We start from the raw sequence: 18,550 nt of genomic DNA, 5'->3' as shown, positions 1-18,550 counted from the left end.
CATTAGCCCCACCAAAGAGCCCGGTAGTCTCCAGTGTTGGGTTTCCTCAGGCCAAACAAGCAACAGGGAGGGAACTCAGCCCTACCCATCAGCAGACAAGCGGATTAAAGTTTGCCTGAGCTCTGCCCACCAGAGCAACACCCAGCTCTACCCACCACCAGTCCCTCCCACCAGGAAACTTGCACAAGCCTCTTAGATAGCCTCACCCACCAGAGGGCAGACAGCAGAAGCAAGAAGAACTAGAATCCTGCAGCCTGTGGATAAAAACCACATTCACGGAAAGATAAACAAGATGAAAAGGCAGAGGGCTATATACCATATGAAGGAACAAAATAAAACCCCAGAAAAACAACGAAATGAAGTGGAGATAGGCAACCTTCAAGAAAAAGAATTCAGAATAATGATAGTGAAAATGATACAGGACCTCAGAAAAAGAATGGAGGCAAAGATCAAGAAGATGCAAGAAATGTTTAACAAAGACCTAGAAGAATTCAAGAACAAACACCTAGAAGAATTATAGAACAAACAAACAGAGATGAACAATACAATAACTGAAATGAAAAATACACTAGAAGGAATCAACAGCAGAATAACTGAGGCAGAAAAAACAGATAAGTGACCTGGAAGACAGAATGGTGGAATTCACTGCCACAGAACAGAATAAAGAAAAAAGAATGAAAAGAAATGAAGCCACCCTAAGAGACCTCTGGTACAACATTAAATGCAACAACATTCGCATTATAGGGGTCCCAGAAGGAGAAGAGAGAGAGAAAAGACCCGAGAAAATATTTGAAGAGATTATAGTTGAAAAATTCCCTAACATGAGAAAAGAAATAGCCACCCAAGTCCAGGAACTGCAGAGAGTCCCAAGAAGGATAAACCCAAGGAGAAATACACTGAGACACATAGTAATCAAACTGATAAAAATTAACGACAAAGAAAATTATTGCAAGCCACAAGGGAAAAATGACAAATAACATACAAGGGAACTCCCGTAAGGTTAACAGCTGATTTCTCATCAGAAACTCTAGAAGCCAGAAGGGAGTGGCATGACATATTTAAAGTGATGAAAGGGAAGAACGTACAGCCAAGATTACTCTACCCAACAAGGATCTAATTCAGATTCGATGGAGAAATCAAAAGCTGTACAGACAAGCAAAAGCTAAGAGAATTCAGCACCACCAAACCAGCTCTACAACAAATGCTAAAGAAACTTCTCTAAGTGAGAAACACAAGAGAAGAAAAGGACCTACATAAACAAACCCAAAACAATTAAGAAAATGGTCATAGGAACATACATATCTATAATTACCTTAAGCGTGAATGGATTAAACGCTCCAACCAAAAGACACAGGCTCCCTGAATGGATACAAAAACAAGACCCATCTATATGGTGTCTACAAGAGACCCACTTCAGACCTAGGGACACATACAGACTGAAAGTGAGGGGATGGAAAAAGATAGTCCATGCAAGGGGACATCAAAAGAAAGCTGGAATAGCAATACTCATATCAGATAAAATAGATAAAATAAAGAATGTTACAAGAGACAAGGAAGGACACTAATGATAATGATCAAGGGATCAATCCAAGAAGAAGATATAACAATTATAAAACTATATGCACCCAACATAGGAGCACCTCAATACATAAGGCAACTGCTAACAGCTATAAAAGAGGAAATCGACAGTAACACAATAATAGTGGGGGACTTTTAACACCTCACTTACACCAATGGACAGATCATCCAAACAGAAAATTAATAAGGAAACACAAGCTTTAAGTGACACAGTGGACCAGATAGATTTAATTAATATTCATAGGACATTCCATCCAAAAACAGCAGATTACACTTTCTTCTCAAGTGCACATGGGACATTCTCCATGATAGATCATATCTTGGGTCACAAATCAAGCCTCAATAAATTTAAGAAAATTGAAATCATATCAAGCATCTTCTCTGACCATAATGCTATGAGATTAGAAATCAATTACAAAGAAAAAAATGTAAAACACACAAACACATGGAGGCTAAATAATACGTTACTAAATAACCAACAGATCACTGAAGAAATCAGAACATATCTAGACACAAATGACAACAAAAACACGACAATCCAAAACCTATGGGATGCGCAAAAGCAGTTCGAAGTGGGAAGTTTAGAGCAATACAATCCTACCTCAAGAAACAAGAAAAACCTCAGAAAAAACACTCTAACCTTACACCTAAAGGAATTACAGAAAGAAGAACAAACAAAACCCAAAATTAGTAGAAGGAAAGAAATCATAAAGATCAGAGCAGAAACAACTGAAACAGAAACAGAGAAAACAATAGCAAAGATCAATAAAACTAAAAGCTGGTTCTTTGAGAAGATAAACAAAATTGATAAACCTTTAGCCAGACTCATCAGGAAAAAGAGGGAGAGGACTCAATGAGATTACAAATGAAAAAGGATAAGTTTCAACAGACGTTGCAAAATACAAAGCATCCTAAGAGACTACTACAAGCAACCCTATGTCAATAAAATGGACAACCTGGAAAAAATGGACAAATTCTTAGAAAGGTATAACCTTCCAAGACTGAACCAGGAAGAAATAGAAAATATGAACAGACCAATCACAAGAAATGAAATTGAAACAGTGATTAAAAATCTTCCAACAAACAAAAGTCCAGGACCAGATGGCTTCACAGGTGAATTCTATCAAACATTTAGAGAAGAGCTAACACCCATCCTTTTCAAACCCTTCCAAGAAATTGCAGAGGAAGGAACACTCCCAAACTCATTCTATGAGGCCACCATCACCCTGATACAAAAACCAGACAAAGATACTACAAAAAAAGAAAATTACAGACCAGTATCACTGGTAAATATAGATACAAAAGTCCTCAACAAAATACTAGCAAACAGAATCCAACAAAACATTAAAAGGATCATACACCATGATCAAGTGGGATTTATCCCAGGGATGCAAGGATTCTTCAATATATGTAAATCAATCAATGTGATATACCATATTAACAAATTGAAGAATAAAAACCATATGATCATCTCAATAGATGCAGAAAAACCTTTTGACAAAATTCAACACCCATTCATGATAAAAGCTCTCCAGAAAGTGGGCATAGAGGGAACCTACTTCAACATAATAAAGGCCATGTACGACAAACCCACAGCAAACATCATTCTCAATGGTGAAAAACTGAAAGCATTTCCTCTAAGACCAGGAACAAGACATGGATGTCCACTCTCGCCACTATTATTCAACATAGTTTTGGAAGTCCTAGCCACAGCAATCAGAGAAGAAAACTCAATAAAAGGAATACAAATTGGAAAAGAAGAAGTAAAATGGTCACTGTTTGCAGATGACATGATACTATACATAGAGAATCCTAAAGATGGCACCAGTAAACTACGAGCTAATCAATGAATTTGGTAAAGCTGCAGGATACAAAATTAATGCACAGAAATCTCTTGTGTTCCTATACACTAATGATGAAAAATCTGAAAGAGAAATTAAGGAAACACTCCCATTTACCATTGCAATAAAAAGAATAAAATACCTAGGGAGAAAAAAGACCTGTAAGCAGAAAACTATAAGACACTGGTGAAAGAAATTAAAGATGATACAAACAGATGGAGAGATATACCATGTTCTTGGATTGGAAGAATCAATATTGTGAACATGACTACACTACAGAGCAAACTACAGATTCAGTGCAATCCCTATCAAATTACCAATGGCATTTTTTACAGAACTAGAACAAAAAGTCTTAAAATTTGTATGGAGACACAAAAGACCCCGAATAGCCACAACAATCTTGAGAAAAGAGAACCAAGCTGGAGGAATCAGACTCCCTGACTTCAGACTATACTACAAAGCTACAGTCATCAAGACAATATGGTAGTGGCACAAAAACAGAAATATAGACCAATGGAACAGGATAGAAAGCCCAGAGATAAACCCACATACTTATGGTCAACTAATCTATGACAAAGGAGGCAAGGATATACAATGGAGAAAAGACAGTCTCTTCAATAAGTGGTGCTGGGAAAATGGGACAGCTACACATAAAAGAATGAAATTAGAACACTCCCTAACACCATACACAAAAATAAACTCAAAATGGATTAGAGACCTAAATGTAAGACTTCACACTATAAAACTCTTAGAAGAACAGGAAGAACACTCTTTGACATAACTCACAGCAAGATCTTTTTTGATCCACCTCCTAGAGTAATGGAAATAAAAACAAAAGTAAACAAATGGACCTAATGAAACTTAAAAGCTTTTGCAAAGCAAAGGAAACTACAAACAAGACGAAAAGACAACCCTCAGAATGGGAGAAAATATTTACAAACAAATCAATGGACAAAGGATTAATCTCCAAAATATATAAACAGCTCATGCAGCTCAATATTTAAAAAACAAACAACCCAATTAAAAAATGGGCAGAAGACCTAAATAGACATTTCTCCAAAGAAGACATACAGATGGCCAAGAAGCACATGAACACCTGCTCAACATTACTAATTTTTAGAGAAATGTAAATCAAAACTACAATGAGGTATCACCTCACGCCAGTTAGAATGGGCATCATCAGAAAATCTACAGACAACAAATGCTGGAGAGGGTGTGGAGAATAGGGAAACCTTTTGCACTGTTGGTGGGAATGTAAATTGATACAGCCACTATGGAAAACAGTATGGAAGTTCCTTAAAAAACTAAAAATAGAATTACCATATGACCCAGCAATCCCACTACTGGGCATATCCAGAGAAAACCATAATTCAAAAAGACACATGCACCCCAATGTTCATTACAGCACTATTTACAATAGCCAGGTCATGGACGTAACCTAAATGCCCATCAACAGACGAATGGATAAAGAAGATGTGGGACATATATACAATGGAATATTACTCAGCCATGAAAAGGGACGAAATTGGGTCATTTGTAGAGTTGTGGATAGATCTAAAGACTGTCATACAGAGTGAAGTAAGTCAGAAAGAGAAAAACAAATATCGTATATTAACGTATATATGAGGAACCAATAAAAATGGTACAGATGAACCAGTTTTCAGGGCAGAAATAGAGACACAGATGTAGAGAACCAACGTATGGACACCAAGGGGGGAAATTGGGGGTGGGGGGTGGGGGTGGGATGAATTGGAAGATTGGTATTGACATATATACACTGATATGTATAAAATGGATAACTAATAAGAACCTGCTGTATAAAAAAATAATTTTTTTAAAAAAACCCATATGACATTTATTTTTTACCAAAATACTCAATTCATAGCAATAGAAATGCATCAATAGACCCCTGCCTATGAAATTCACTGTTTTGTTTTGTTTTTGGTTTTTTTGCGGTACGCGGGCCTCTCACTGTTGTGGCCTCTCCTGTTGCGGAGCACAGGCTCCAGACGCTCAGGCTCAGCGGCCATGGCTCACGGGCCCAGCCGCTCTGCGGCACGTGGGATCTTCCCGGACCGGGGCACGAACCCGCGTCCCCTGCATCGGCAGGCGGACTCTCAACCACTGCGCCACCAGGGAAGCCCGAAATTCACTGGTTTTATCACCATACCCCATCACCCAGAAGCAGGTGCCCTAATAAAACAGAGAATGACCTGCTAAAGACTTTTTGTGGTATCTACTGGGAGATAACACCTGCAAGGCTGAAGTGCTGCCCTGAAGGGTCTGGGAACTAAGGTGTGAAACTGGAAATGGCTACTCTCACTGTTACACCTGATAAATCACTGGAAGAGCTCTTGTTTCCCATCCGCAAACCTTGGGGCTCTGCTACTTTTGTGATCTAGGTCCTCAGGAGAAGTATTATTTCCTCAGGAGATAAAATATTAAATGTGAAGTTGAGTATGCCACCTGACCATTTAGGATTCCTCAGGTCACTGAATTGTCAGGCTGAGAAAGGAGGATTTACTGTCTGGGGTTATTGGTATCAATTATCAAGGGAAAATTAGGTTGCTGCTATACATCTGGTGCAGGAATGACCATATCTGGGACCTGGGAGAGTCAATGGGGTGCCATTTAGAATCTGGAAATAGTTGAAGAATAGTAATTGCATGTCCAATATTAAAGTTCAATTAAAGACCAAAGTAACCCAATAAAGTCATGGGAAAAGAAGGATTCAGACCACTTGGGTATGAAGATATTTTCATCAAGCAAATAACCCCAAAGAGCCCCAAATAGCCAAGGTACTGACTGAGGGACAAGGTCCCTTCATGGATTTGCAATGGGAGGTTCTGGAGGGAGATTATGATGTGGGAGGGAGAAAATCCAGCCCTCCTCGCATCAGGTGGCATCTTCAGAAGCAGCTGAATTTCCTCCATTGTTCTAGTTCCCACTGGAAAGGTCTGCCATCATCATAGCCTCTACCAGGTGACCCTGGCCCTGGGCTCTGGTTACTCTGCCTTTTCCCTCTCTCCTTATGCCTAACACTTTAGTGCCTTCTTGCTGTTGCTAATCTTTGGGTTATCTCATTTCCCCTATTTTATTTCTCAGCTTTCCTATCACCTTTGTGACCAATTCCCTGCATTAAATTCCTTCTGTTCTAAGGTTTCATGTGGTTTCTATTTCTTTGTTTTTAATTGCACTATAGTGGATTGTCTATTTCTTAATTAGCCCCTGACAATTAACTGTTCATGAAGAGGGAACTGGTTAAAGGATGATAATGACAATCACAATAGTTTATATATATTAAGAATTTACTAAGATCTAGGCCCTGTGCTAGAGATTTTATATGCATTAACTAATTTAATCCTCTCAATAACTCTAAAAGGCATCCCCATTTTTTTCAAGAGGCAGCACAACTTGCTTGAAGTTACACACTCAATGGCCCAAGTGAGACTTGAACACAAGTCTGTGTGACACTAAATTCATATTCATCACAGTCATTCATCACCAGGTGCCCTAATAAAACAGAGAATGACCTGCTAAAGACATCATTGTCTTTAGCATTGTACATTGTACAATGTAGCATTATACATTGTACAAACATCAAAACAATATTTTCAAAAAATAAATATACAGAAAAATGCCCCTAATATAATATTAAGTTGTTAAAAGTAAGATAGAAAACTCCATGTATGGGATCCTAAGAGTTTTTTTAAAAATCTGATATGTATTTATCTTATAAACGGATATGTCAAAACCAGCCATTTCTACATGGAATTACAGGCCATTTTTACTATCCTTCATATGCGCCTATCTACTTTTCTGAATTTTTCCCTTTTAAAAAATGGATGCATATGACCCTGTATTAGTCAGGATTAGGTATGACACCTCCAAGACTTCATCAAAGACCCAGACCCATGCCCTCTTGCGGCTCCAACCACCTCGGTGTGCCACCTAGGCCCTTCCCATTCTCATACCAGCAGCAGGAAAGAGAAAGGGAGCGCCCTGCCCTTTGAAGGAGCCTTCGCGGAAATGGCATACACTTCTTGTTTCCATAGCATTGACCAGAAGTTAGTCACAGGGTCACCTCGGGCTACCAGGGAGGCAGTAAATATAGCCATTCAGCTGAGTGACAATGTGGGTTCAGTTAGTTAAGAATGGATGTGCAGGGACTTCCCTGGCGGTCCAGTGGTTAAGACTTCACCTTCCAATGCAGGGGCTGTGGGTTCAATCCCTGGTCGGGGAGCTAAGATCCCACATGCTTCATGGCCAAAAACCCAAAACATGAAACAGAAGCAATATGGTAACAAATTCAATACTTTAAAAATGGTCCACATCAAAAAAAAAATCTTAAAAAAAAATTTTAAAAAAAAAAGAATGGATGTGCAGGCAATCGGCATTCTCTTGTACAGACCCTTGTAATCAGCATAAAATAAAAAATAAATTATGTTGCTTTAATTGCTCAACTCTACTGCACAGTTTCTAACTAACTGGGTTCCATTTATATCCAAACAGAGATGTTTAACCTTTCAGCCTTTACAGAGGGCGTAGTACATGGGGGAGTGATTTTTTAAAATAAACTTTTAATTTTGGAAAATTTTTAGACTTACAGAAAATTGCAAATGTAGTACAGAGAGCTCTTCATTTACCCAGTTTTAGTTTCTCCAAATACTGTCATCTTAAATTACCATGGTGCATTTGTTAGAACTAAAAAGGCAACGTTGGTACATTATCATCATCTAAACTCCAGATTTTATCAGATTTCACCAGTATGTCCTCTTTCTGTTCTGGGATCCAATGCAAGATCCCACATTACATTTAGTTATCATTTCTCCCTAGTCTTCTCTAGTCAGTGAGTTTCTCAAGTCTTTCCTTTTTAAATTTTTGTTTCTAATGACCTCAACAGTTTTGAGAAGTACAAGTCAGGTATTTGTAGAATGTCCCTCAGTCTGGGTTTGTCAGATGTTTTCTCAAGGTTGGACTGGGATTACAGGTTTGGAGGAAGCACAGCACAGAGGTGAAGTGCCCTTCCCATTACACGCTATCAGGGGTACCTGGTACCCCTGATACCCCTGGTACATACATATCACTGATGATGTTGACCATCATCACTTGATAAAGGTGGTGTTTGCAAGATTTCTAGACTATAAAGTTATTATTTTTTCCTTTCCTATGTGCTACCCTTTAGAAATGAGTAACAGTCCAGGCCATACATGAAGTAGGAGGTGGGGTTATCTACATATATTATTTGGGATTCCTCTGTAAAGAAGGGTTGCCTCTTCTCACTGGGGAAGTAAAATGCATTGCTTTTGCTTCAAGACATTAACAAGTGATAAGAATATCTTACAGGCATTGTGGTCAGTTCTAGGACACCCTGATATATCCCTAGTTTCAAAGAACATACGATCTTGTCAAGGACAAAAAAATATAATGAAAGAGTCATAGTCCAAAGTGAGAGGTGCTCTAAGAGGTGTATGTACCATGGAGCCCGGATTGGTCAGGTGAGAGAGGGTTTATTCTCTGGGAGAGAGATGGTCAGAAAAAGCCTCCAGGATGAAAGGACATATGAGGTTAAATACATTTATCTAGTTAAGTAAATTGGAGATCCCATTAACCATTATCCAAAAAGGGGGAGAAAAAGCTGGTCTGCAGGCCATGAAACTGCGAGTGTTTGGTTTGCTGAATTTGAGGTGGGAATGTCCAGTAGAAACTTGGAAATTCTTACCTGGGTCCTGGGAAGAGGAAGGAGTTTCAGAGACAGATTTGGAAATTTCCCCTGGGATGGGCAGAGGCTCAGGGGGGCCTCGAGAGGGGTTAAGTCTTTATAAGAGAGCATGAAGAGTGAAAAGGGGTGGCAAAAGGAGAAAAGGCAAGGACACAAGGGTCCCTACTACTTATAAGGTTTCTCAACACACATACTCTACTAAGAGACTCGGACAGGCAGAGGCTTGCACCTTCATTATGCTGTGAAGCAAGATCACATTTACTGGCAGAAATGAAGTACGTGTGGATGGAAATCAGGCTGCACCCAATCTCAAAGCAAATACTCCACACAAGGATTTTTCGATGACTTAATGGTTGTATAATGGATGATACTGAGCATGACTTCTATCTCCCTGGACCCTTGTGGCAAGATCTCCATGCAAGATTAAAACCAAGGAAATATGTCTCTTTCTTGACTTTATAATGTTCAGGTACGTGTTTGTGCTGATTATGTTATATCTGCTCAACACAGACAATAAATGAAATTAAGAAACAAGTAGTAAAAGTTACTCATAATCCCTCCCCACAAAATGATCAACTACAACTAGAAGTTTTATATATGAACACACACACATATACATACAACAAATAGATATCATAATATATTTATACTGTGGAAAAAAGTTTTATATGATAGATAATTGTATGTAAAAACTAATGTATATAACCTCTTGGAGATTTTTTAATACCTGTCTTTGCATATCTTATTTTTTAACCAAAAAATGGAATCATAGTTTGTACATTGTTTTATAACTCTCCTTTAAAAATATTATCATTAATCATTATTATTACCATCGTGAACATTACTATTTATTGCAACATGTACTTTTAGGGAGGTATCATTATCCTCATTTTACAGATAAAGAAATCATGGATGACAGACATTAAGTAAATTGTGATCCACAGCCATTTTAACCCAGTCTTGCAGAGTCCAAACCCATGGAGTTTATGTCAATACATGCTCATTTAGAATATTAGTTTAAAATTAATTGTTCAATTTATTAAAATTACAAATACACTGTATAGCACAGGGAACTCTATTCAATACTCTGTAATGACCTATCCATATAGGTCCATATATCCCATCATAGAATCTAAAAAAAGAGTGGATATATGCATATGTATAACTGATTCACTTTGCTGTACAGCAGAAACTAACACATTGTAAATCAACTATACGCCAATAAAAATTAATTTAATAAATAAATAAAATACAATTATTCAATTTACAATATTAATCACTTTCTTATTTTCCTTATAAGTGTAGAAAATTTTAATAATCATTAATAAGGAGCTTGTATTAATTTTGGTCCTATTTACAAATTTAATTAAATGCTTTAATTATTTCAATTTGAATTTTGAATCTAATATAGTCAATTTCCTGTTTAAGTATTTCAGTATCTGATTTACAGGGAGACCTCTCTGAAGTATTTAAGAATATTTGTAAATCCAATAAGTTAAATATAAATATGAATCTAAAATGCCTTTAATTGTTCCCATACTGTTTACAAAATAAGTGAGATTTAAACATTAAGCAACAAATTTAAACAAATTATTTAATTACACATTATAAGTTAGAATTGCAATCCTAGCATGCCAAATTCTATGAAACATTACAAACACCTAAAGTACCAAACAGAAACAAATTCATTAATATGTAAATATTATTACTGCTTGTTTGATTTACTTCTTCATCTTTATAATGAATTCTAAATAACCTTGAATCAAAACACACCTATCCGGTTCTAGGTTATGGAATGGAGGAGTAGCCTGTATTAGATTAACTCTCTTGCCAATAACAATTGTAAATCCTGGACAAAATATAAAAAACAACTGTGTGAAGGCACTGGAGAGCAACTCAAAGTAGAGGGAAATGGGAAGGATGTTATCCTTGAAGAAGAGAAGCTCACTGGGTGAGACCGACATTTAATCAGCTTTTCCCCTTGGGGCATTTCATAGTTTACTGAAGTGCCTAGGCTAATAGAGCTCAAGCATAGAGTGGCAGTTTTACTAGTATGAGACAGAATTCAGAGCTTTGGAAATGATCCAGAAGCACTGGAAATCAGGGAGCAGGAAGGGGCAGGGGAGAGAACGACCCAGAAAGGAATCAGTCACAAAAGAAGGAGATCCAAAATTTTAATATAAATATCCCTTTAATCCTTGACTGATTCCTAAATTGTGTATGCAGAGGACAAGACTTCAAGAAACTCAGCAAAAAAGAGGTTAAGGAACTGAGCTGAGATTTTAGCAGCTGCCTAGGACTCAGGAGTTTCAGTTTGGCATTTAAGTCCAACCAAAATAGAGGAGCTTGGCAAACAGCTAGAGCTTTCCACTGACATTCCTGAAGAGCTACACCTTAGGAGCAAAGACCACATCTGAGGACCAAGGGAAAAACTGAATATACCTTCTCTAATGAAGGCTAAAACTAAGCCCCCAAGGATCAAGATAATCTGCAAGTAATTTAACTGTTGCCACAACAAAATGCAATATTCTTTAGAGGAATATAACTTAACCTAGATTTTCTATAACATATTGTATACAATGACCCATAAGTGACTTATATGTTCGATTTGGAATTAGCTGAAACAAGTATAATAAATATGATAGAGAAACTATAGGAAAATGTAGCCACAGTGGATGAACAAACAGGGAATCTCAATGGAGAAACGAGAAAAGTTTTTTAAAGAACCAGATAGAAATTCCAGAATTCTAGAAATTCTAGATGCATAACCTAAATCTAATCATGAGAAATTATCAGACAAACTCAAATCGACTGATATTCTACAAAATACATGCCCTGTAATATTTTAAAATATCAAAGCCATGGAAGTCAAGGAAACACAAAAGACCTGTTTTAGAATGCTCAGCATACAGATTCTGTATATTAGATTAATACTCATCATAGCCATTCAACACCATAATGCATATTATAAGCCATCAAAACTATTTTGAAGAATATATAGAGAAAAGTGTTTATGATATAATACTAGCTTCTTAAAAGTAAGATTAAAAAGTCAATGTATAGGATCCTAAGAGCTTTATTTTTTAATCTAATAGCTCTCTATCTATCTCGCTATCTCATAAATATACTAGATATGATGATAAAGAACACCCTTCTTTACACAAGATTGCCAGCTAACAAATGTAAAAGTAATGATAAAAATTATCATTTTACTACAACTGAAAAAAATTAATTCAGGCAAGCTTGTCAATGGAAGCCAAAGCATTTGAATGAAAGGTTGGTTGGGAACCAGCTATTCACATAGTTCATGAGTCTCACACCACAGGTGTGATATTAACAAGATGGAAAAATTTACATTGGAGGAATCAGGTTGTCAACACCTTAACACAATGATCAATCTTATCATCCTTCATGGTAAGACAGCAAGACATATATGCCGCCTGGTGTGATGTAATATGAACAACACAGTAGTACTAGAATGTTCTTTCCAAAAATATGTAACCTCAGTTTAACTGATTGTTTATATCTAATTTTCATTTAATGAGAAATCTGGGGATGGAGGAACAGGTTAAATTGACACAATGAGGAGTCAACCAAACAAATCCAGAAGGTAGAAGATACTGCTGGACAAATGCCCAAGTCCCTTGAAAAAACATCCCATGATGAAAAAAATGCAGTCTCCTGACTGTTCTCGATTTTAGAAGACTTTAAGACATGTAACCATGTTACATTGGCCCTTGATTGGATTTTGGTTTGAATAAATTAAATTTTAAATATACTTTTGGGATAATTGGAAAATTTTAAATATAGGCTGAGTATTAGATGATATTAAGGAATTGTTGTTAATTTGGTTAGAGGTGACAATGGGTTCTGATTAAGTAGGAAATGTCCTTACTCTTTGGAAATGCTTTAGTGATGTATTATTGTTCTCAATTATTTGATCCTTCTTTTCTGGATAAGAATTATATATCCTCCCCTCCCTTCATCTCTTGCCCTGTGATATACAGGCTTTCCTCTAGAAGGAGTATATTTTCCCTCTCCATTGACATCATGCTGACCTTTGATCAGTGAAATATAAGCAGAAGTGACACTTTGTCAGTCTGACAGAAGCTTTAAGTGGCACTGCAAATTTCTGCCTGCTCTCTTCTTCTTTTCCTTCTTCCATGGGAATGGCATGACCTAGCTAGGGGCTGCTCCTTCATCCTGGATCCCAGGATGAAGAGTGAGGTGAAATAGACTCAGCCTATCCATACGCTAGAGTATAGCCAATGGTGATTAACAATTTACATGTAATGCGAAGGAAAATAAACCTTTGTCTTATGTTGCTGAAGTTTGGGGCTGCTTTTTACAGCAGCATCACTTAGTGGAAGCTGAGCTTCCACTTTGATACAGAGGCATACTGGGGTATTCAGGGATGACATATTTTTAATTGTTTAGCAAAAAGTCAAAGAAATATGAAATATAAAAAGAACCAAATGAAAATTTCAGAATTTAAAAAGCAACAACTGAAATTAAAAAACAACAACAACAACAACAACTCACTGGATGGGCTCAGTAAAAGAGTGGAGATGACAGAGGAGTGGACCTAAAGCGAGAAGGATAGAAATGATCCAATCTGAGCAACAAAGAGAAAACAGATGAAAAACATAAAGAGAAATTCAGGAATCTGCTGTACAATATCATGCCTATAATTAACAATACGCTATTACACACTTAAAATTTTGTTGTGAGTAGATTTCATGTTAAATGTTCTTACCACAATAAAAACAAACAAAAAATCATTACCATCAACAACGACAAAGCTAAGGTAAGAAGGTGGTACTAAGAAGCATGGACTATTAAAAATAAACGAATCTAAGGACTTCCCTTCTGGTCCAGCGGTTAACACTCTGCACTCCAAATGCAGGGGGCCTGGGTTTGATCCCTGGTCAGGGAACTAGATCCCACATACCACAACTGAAAGATCTTACATGGTGCACCTAAAGATCCCGCATGCCACAACCGCAGCCAAATAAATAAAAAAAATAAATGAAATAATTTTAAAATAAATCAATAAATCTAAAAAACGTCACTGTGTATAAAATAAATAAGCCATGGGGATGTATTATACAGCATAAGGAACACGGTCAATAATACTGTAATACTTTGTTTGAGGACAGAAGGCTGCTAGAGTTCTGGTGGTGATCACTTCATAATGCATGCAAATGCCAAATTGCTTTGTAGTACCCCTGAAACTAACATAAAATTGTACACCAACTATATTTCTTTTTTTTAATTTAAAAAAAATTTTTAACATCTTTATTAGAGTATAATTGCATTACAATGGTGTGTCAGTTTCTGCTTTATAACAAAGTGAATCAGTTATACATATACATGTGTCCCCATATGTCTACCCTCTTGCATCTCCCTCCCTATCCCACTCCTCTAGGTGGTCACAAAGCACCAAGCTGATCTCCCTGTGCTGTGCGGCTACTTCCCACTAGCTATCTATTTTACGTTCGGTAGCGTATAAATGTCCATGCCACTCTCTCACTTTGTCCCAGCTTACCCTTTCCCCTCCCCGTATCCTCAAGTCCATTCTCTAGTAGGTCTGCGTCTTTATTACCGTCTTGCCCCTAGGTTCTTCTGACCTTTTTTATTTTTGCTTTTTTTTTTATTCCATATATATGTGTTAGCATACGGTATTTGTTTTTCTCTTTCTGACTTACTTCACTCAGTATGACAGTCTCTAGGTCCATCCACCTCACTACAAATAACTCAGTTTCGTTACTTTTTATGGCTAAGTAATATTCCATTGTATATATGTGCCACATTTTCTTTATCCATTCATCTGTTGATGGACACTTAGGTTGCTTCCATGGCCTGGCTATTGTAAATAGAGCTGCAATGAACATTTTGGTACATGACTCTTTTTGAATTATGGTATTCTCAGAGTATATGCCCAGTACTGGGGTTGCTGGGTCATATGGTAGTTCTATCTGTAATTTTTTAAGGAACCTCCATACTGTTCTCCATAGTGGCTGTATCAATTTACATTCCCACCAACAATGCAAGACGGTTCCCTTTTCTCCACACCCTCTCCAGCATTTATTGTTTCTAGATTTTTTGATGATGGCCATTCTGACCGGTATGAAATGATATCTCATTGTAGTTTTGATTTGCATTTCTCTAATGATTAATGATGTTGAGCATTCTTTCATGTGTTTGTTGGCAATCTGTATATCTTCTTTGGAGAAATGTCTATTTAGGTCTTCTGCCCATTTTTGGATTGGGTTGTTTGTTTTTTTGTTATTGAGCTGCATGAGTTGCTTATATGTTTTGGAGATTTATCCTTTGTCAGTTGCTTCATTGGCAAATATTTTCTCCCATTCTGAGGGTTGTCTTTTTGTCTTGTTTAGGGTTTCCTTCGCTGTGCAAAAGATTTTAAGTTTCATTAGGTCCCATTTGTTTATTTTTGTTTTTATTTCCATTTCTCTAGGAGGTGGGTCAAAAGGGATCTTGCTGTGATTTATGCCATAGAGTGCTCTGCCTATGTTTTCCTCTAAGAGTTTGATGGTGTCTGGCCTTACATTTAGGTCTTTAATCCATTTTGAGTTTATTTTTGTGTATGGTGCTAGGGAGTGTTCTAATTTCATTCTTTTACATTAGCTGTCCAGTTTTCCCAGCACCGCTTATTGAAGAGGCTGTTTTTTCTTCCCTGTATATTCTTGCCTCCTTTATCAAACATAAGGTGACCATAGGTGCGTGGGTTTACCTCTGGGCTTTCTATCCTGTTCCATTGGTCTATATTTCTGGTTTTGTGCCACTACCATATTGTCTTGATGACTGTAGCTTTGTAGTATAGTCTGAAGTCAGGGAGTCTGATTCCTCCAGCTCTGTTCTCTTTTCTCAAGATTGTTTTGGCTATTCGGGGTCTTTTGTGTCTCCATACAAATTTTAAGACTTTTTGTTCTAGTTCTGTAAAAAATGCCATTGGTAATTTGATAGGAATTGCATTGAATCTGTAGATTGCTCTGAGGAGTGTAGTCATGTTCACAATATTGATTCTTCCAATCCAAGAACATGGTATGTCTCTCCATCTGTTTGTACCATCTTTAATTTCTTTAATCAGTGTCTTATAATTTTCTGCATACAGGTCTTTTGTCTCCTTCTGTAGGTTTATTCCTAGATATTTTATTCTTTTTGTGGCAATGGTAAATGGGAGTGTTGTCTTGATTTCACTTTCAGATTTTTCATCATTAGTGCATAGGAATGCAAGAGATTTGTGTGCATTAATTTTGTATCCTGCTACTTTACCAAATTCATTGATTAGCTTTAGTAGTGTTCTGGTAGCATCTTTAGGATTCTCTATGTATAGTATCATGTCAGCTGCAAACAGTGACAGCTTTACTTCTTCTTTTCCGATTTGGATTCCTTTTACTTCTTTTTCTTCTCTGATTGCTGTGGCTAAAATATCCAAAACTATGTTGAATAATAGTGGTGAGAGTGGGCAAACGTGTCTTCTTCCTAATCTTAGTGGAAATGGTTTCATTTTTTCACCATTGAGGACGATGTTGGCTGTGGGTTTGTCATATATGGCCTTTATTATGTTGAGGAAAGTTCCCTGTATGCCTGCTTTCTGGAGGGTTTTTATCAAAAATGGGTGTTGAATTTTGTCGAAAGCTTTCTCTGCATCATTTGAGATGTTCATATGGTTTTTCCCCTTCAATTTGTTAATAGGGTGTATCACGTTGATTGATTTGCATATATTGAAGAATCCTGGCATTCCTGGGATAAACCCCACTTGATCATAATGTATGATCCCTTTAATGTGCTGTTGGTTTCTGTTTGCTAGTATTTTGTTGAGGATTTTTGCATCTACGTTCATCAGAGATATTGGCCTGTAGTTTTCTTTCTTTGTGACATCTTTGCCTGGTTTTGGTATCAGAGTGATGGTGGCCTCATAGAATGAGTTTCAGAGTGTTCCTCCCTCTGCTATATTTTGGAAGAGTTTGAGAAGGATGGGTGTTAGCTCTTCTCTAAATGTTTGATAGAATTCGCCTGTGAATCCATCTGGTCCTGGGCTTTAGTTTGTTGGAAGATTTTTAATCACAGTTTCAATTTCAGTGCTTGTGATTGGTCTGTTCATATTTTCTATTTTTTCCTGGTTCAGTCTCAGAAGGTTCTGCATTTCTAAGAGTTTCTCCATTTCTTCCAGGTTGCCAATTTTATTGGCATACAGTTGCTTGTAGTAATCTCTCATGATCCTTTGTATTTCTGCAGTGTTAGTTGTTACTTCTCCTTTTTCATTTCTAATTCTATTGATTTGGGTCTTCTCCATTATTTTCTTTATAAGTCTGGCAAATGGTTTATCAATTTTGTTTATCTTCTCAAAGAATCAGCTTTTAGTTTTATTGATCTTTGCTATCGTTTCCTACATTTCTTTTTCATTTATTTCTGGTCTGATCTTTATGATTTCTTTCCTTCTGCTAACTTTGGCGGTTTTTTGTTCTTCTTTCTCTAATTGCTTTAGGTGTAAGGTTAGGTTGTTTATTTTGAGATGTTTCTTGTTTCTTAAGGTACACTTGTATAGCTATAAACTTCCCTCTTAGAACTGCTTTTGCTCCATCCTATAGGTTTTGGGTCATTGTGTTTCCACTGTCATTTGGTTCTAGGTATTTTTTGATTTCCTCTTTGATTTCTTCAGTGATCTCTTGGTTATTAAGTAGTGTGCTGTTTAGCCTCCATGTCTTTGTATTTTTTACAGATTTTTTTCCTGTAATTGATAACTAGTCTCATAGCATTGTGGTTGGAAAAGATACTTGATATGATTTCAATTTTCTTAAATTTACCAAGGCTTGATTTGTGACCCAAGATATGATCTATCCTGGAGAATGTTCCACGAGCACTTGAGAAGAATGTGTATTCTTTTGTTTTTGGATGGAATGTCCTATAAATATCCATTAAGTCTATCCTGTTTAATGCATCATTTAAAGCTGGTGTTTCCTTATTTATTTTCATTTTGGATGATCTGTCCATTGGTGAAAGTGGGGTGTTAAAGTCCCCTACTATGATTGTGTTCCTGTCAATTTCCCCTTTTATGGCTGTTAGCATTTGCCTTATGTATTGAGGTGCTCCTATGTTGGGTGCATAAATATTTACAATTGTTACATCTTCTTCTTGGATTGATCCCTTGATCATTATGTAGTGTCCTTCTTTGTCTCTTGTAATAGTCTTTGTTTTAAAGTATATTTTGTCTGATATGAGAATTGCTACTCCAGCTTTCTTTTGATTTCCATTTGCATGGAATATCTTTTTCCATCTCCTTTCTTTCAGTCTGTATGTGTCCCTAGGTCTGAAGTGGGTCTCTTGTAGACAGCATATATACGGGTCTTGTTTTTGTATCCATTCAGCCAGTCTATGTCTTTTT

This window comes from Tursiops truncatus, chromosome 2, assembly GCF_011762595.2.
Source record: "Tursiops truncatus isolate mTurTru1 chromosome 2, mTurTru1.mat.Y, whole genome shotgun sequence".
Classification (NCBI taxonomy): Eukaryota; Metazoa; Chordata; class Mammalia; order Artiodactyla; family Delphinidae; genus Tursiops; species Tursiops truncatus.
The sequence above is the reverse complement of the archived record's forward strand: the minus strand, read 5'-3'. Positions refer to the sequence as shown.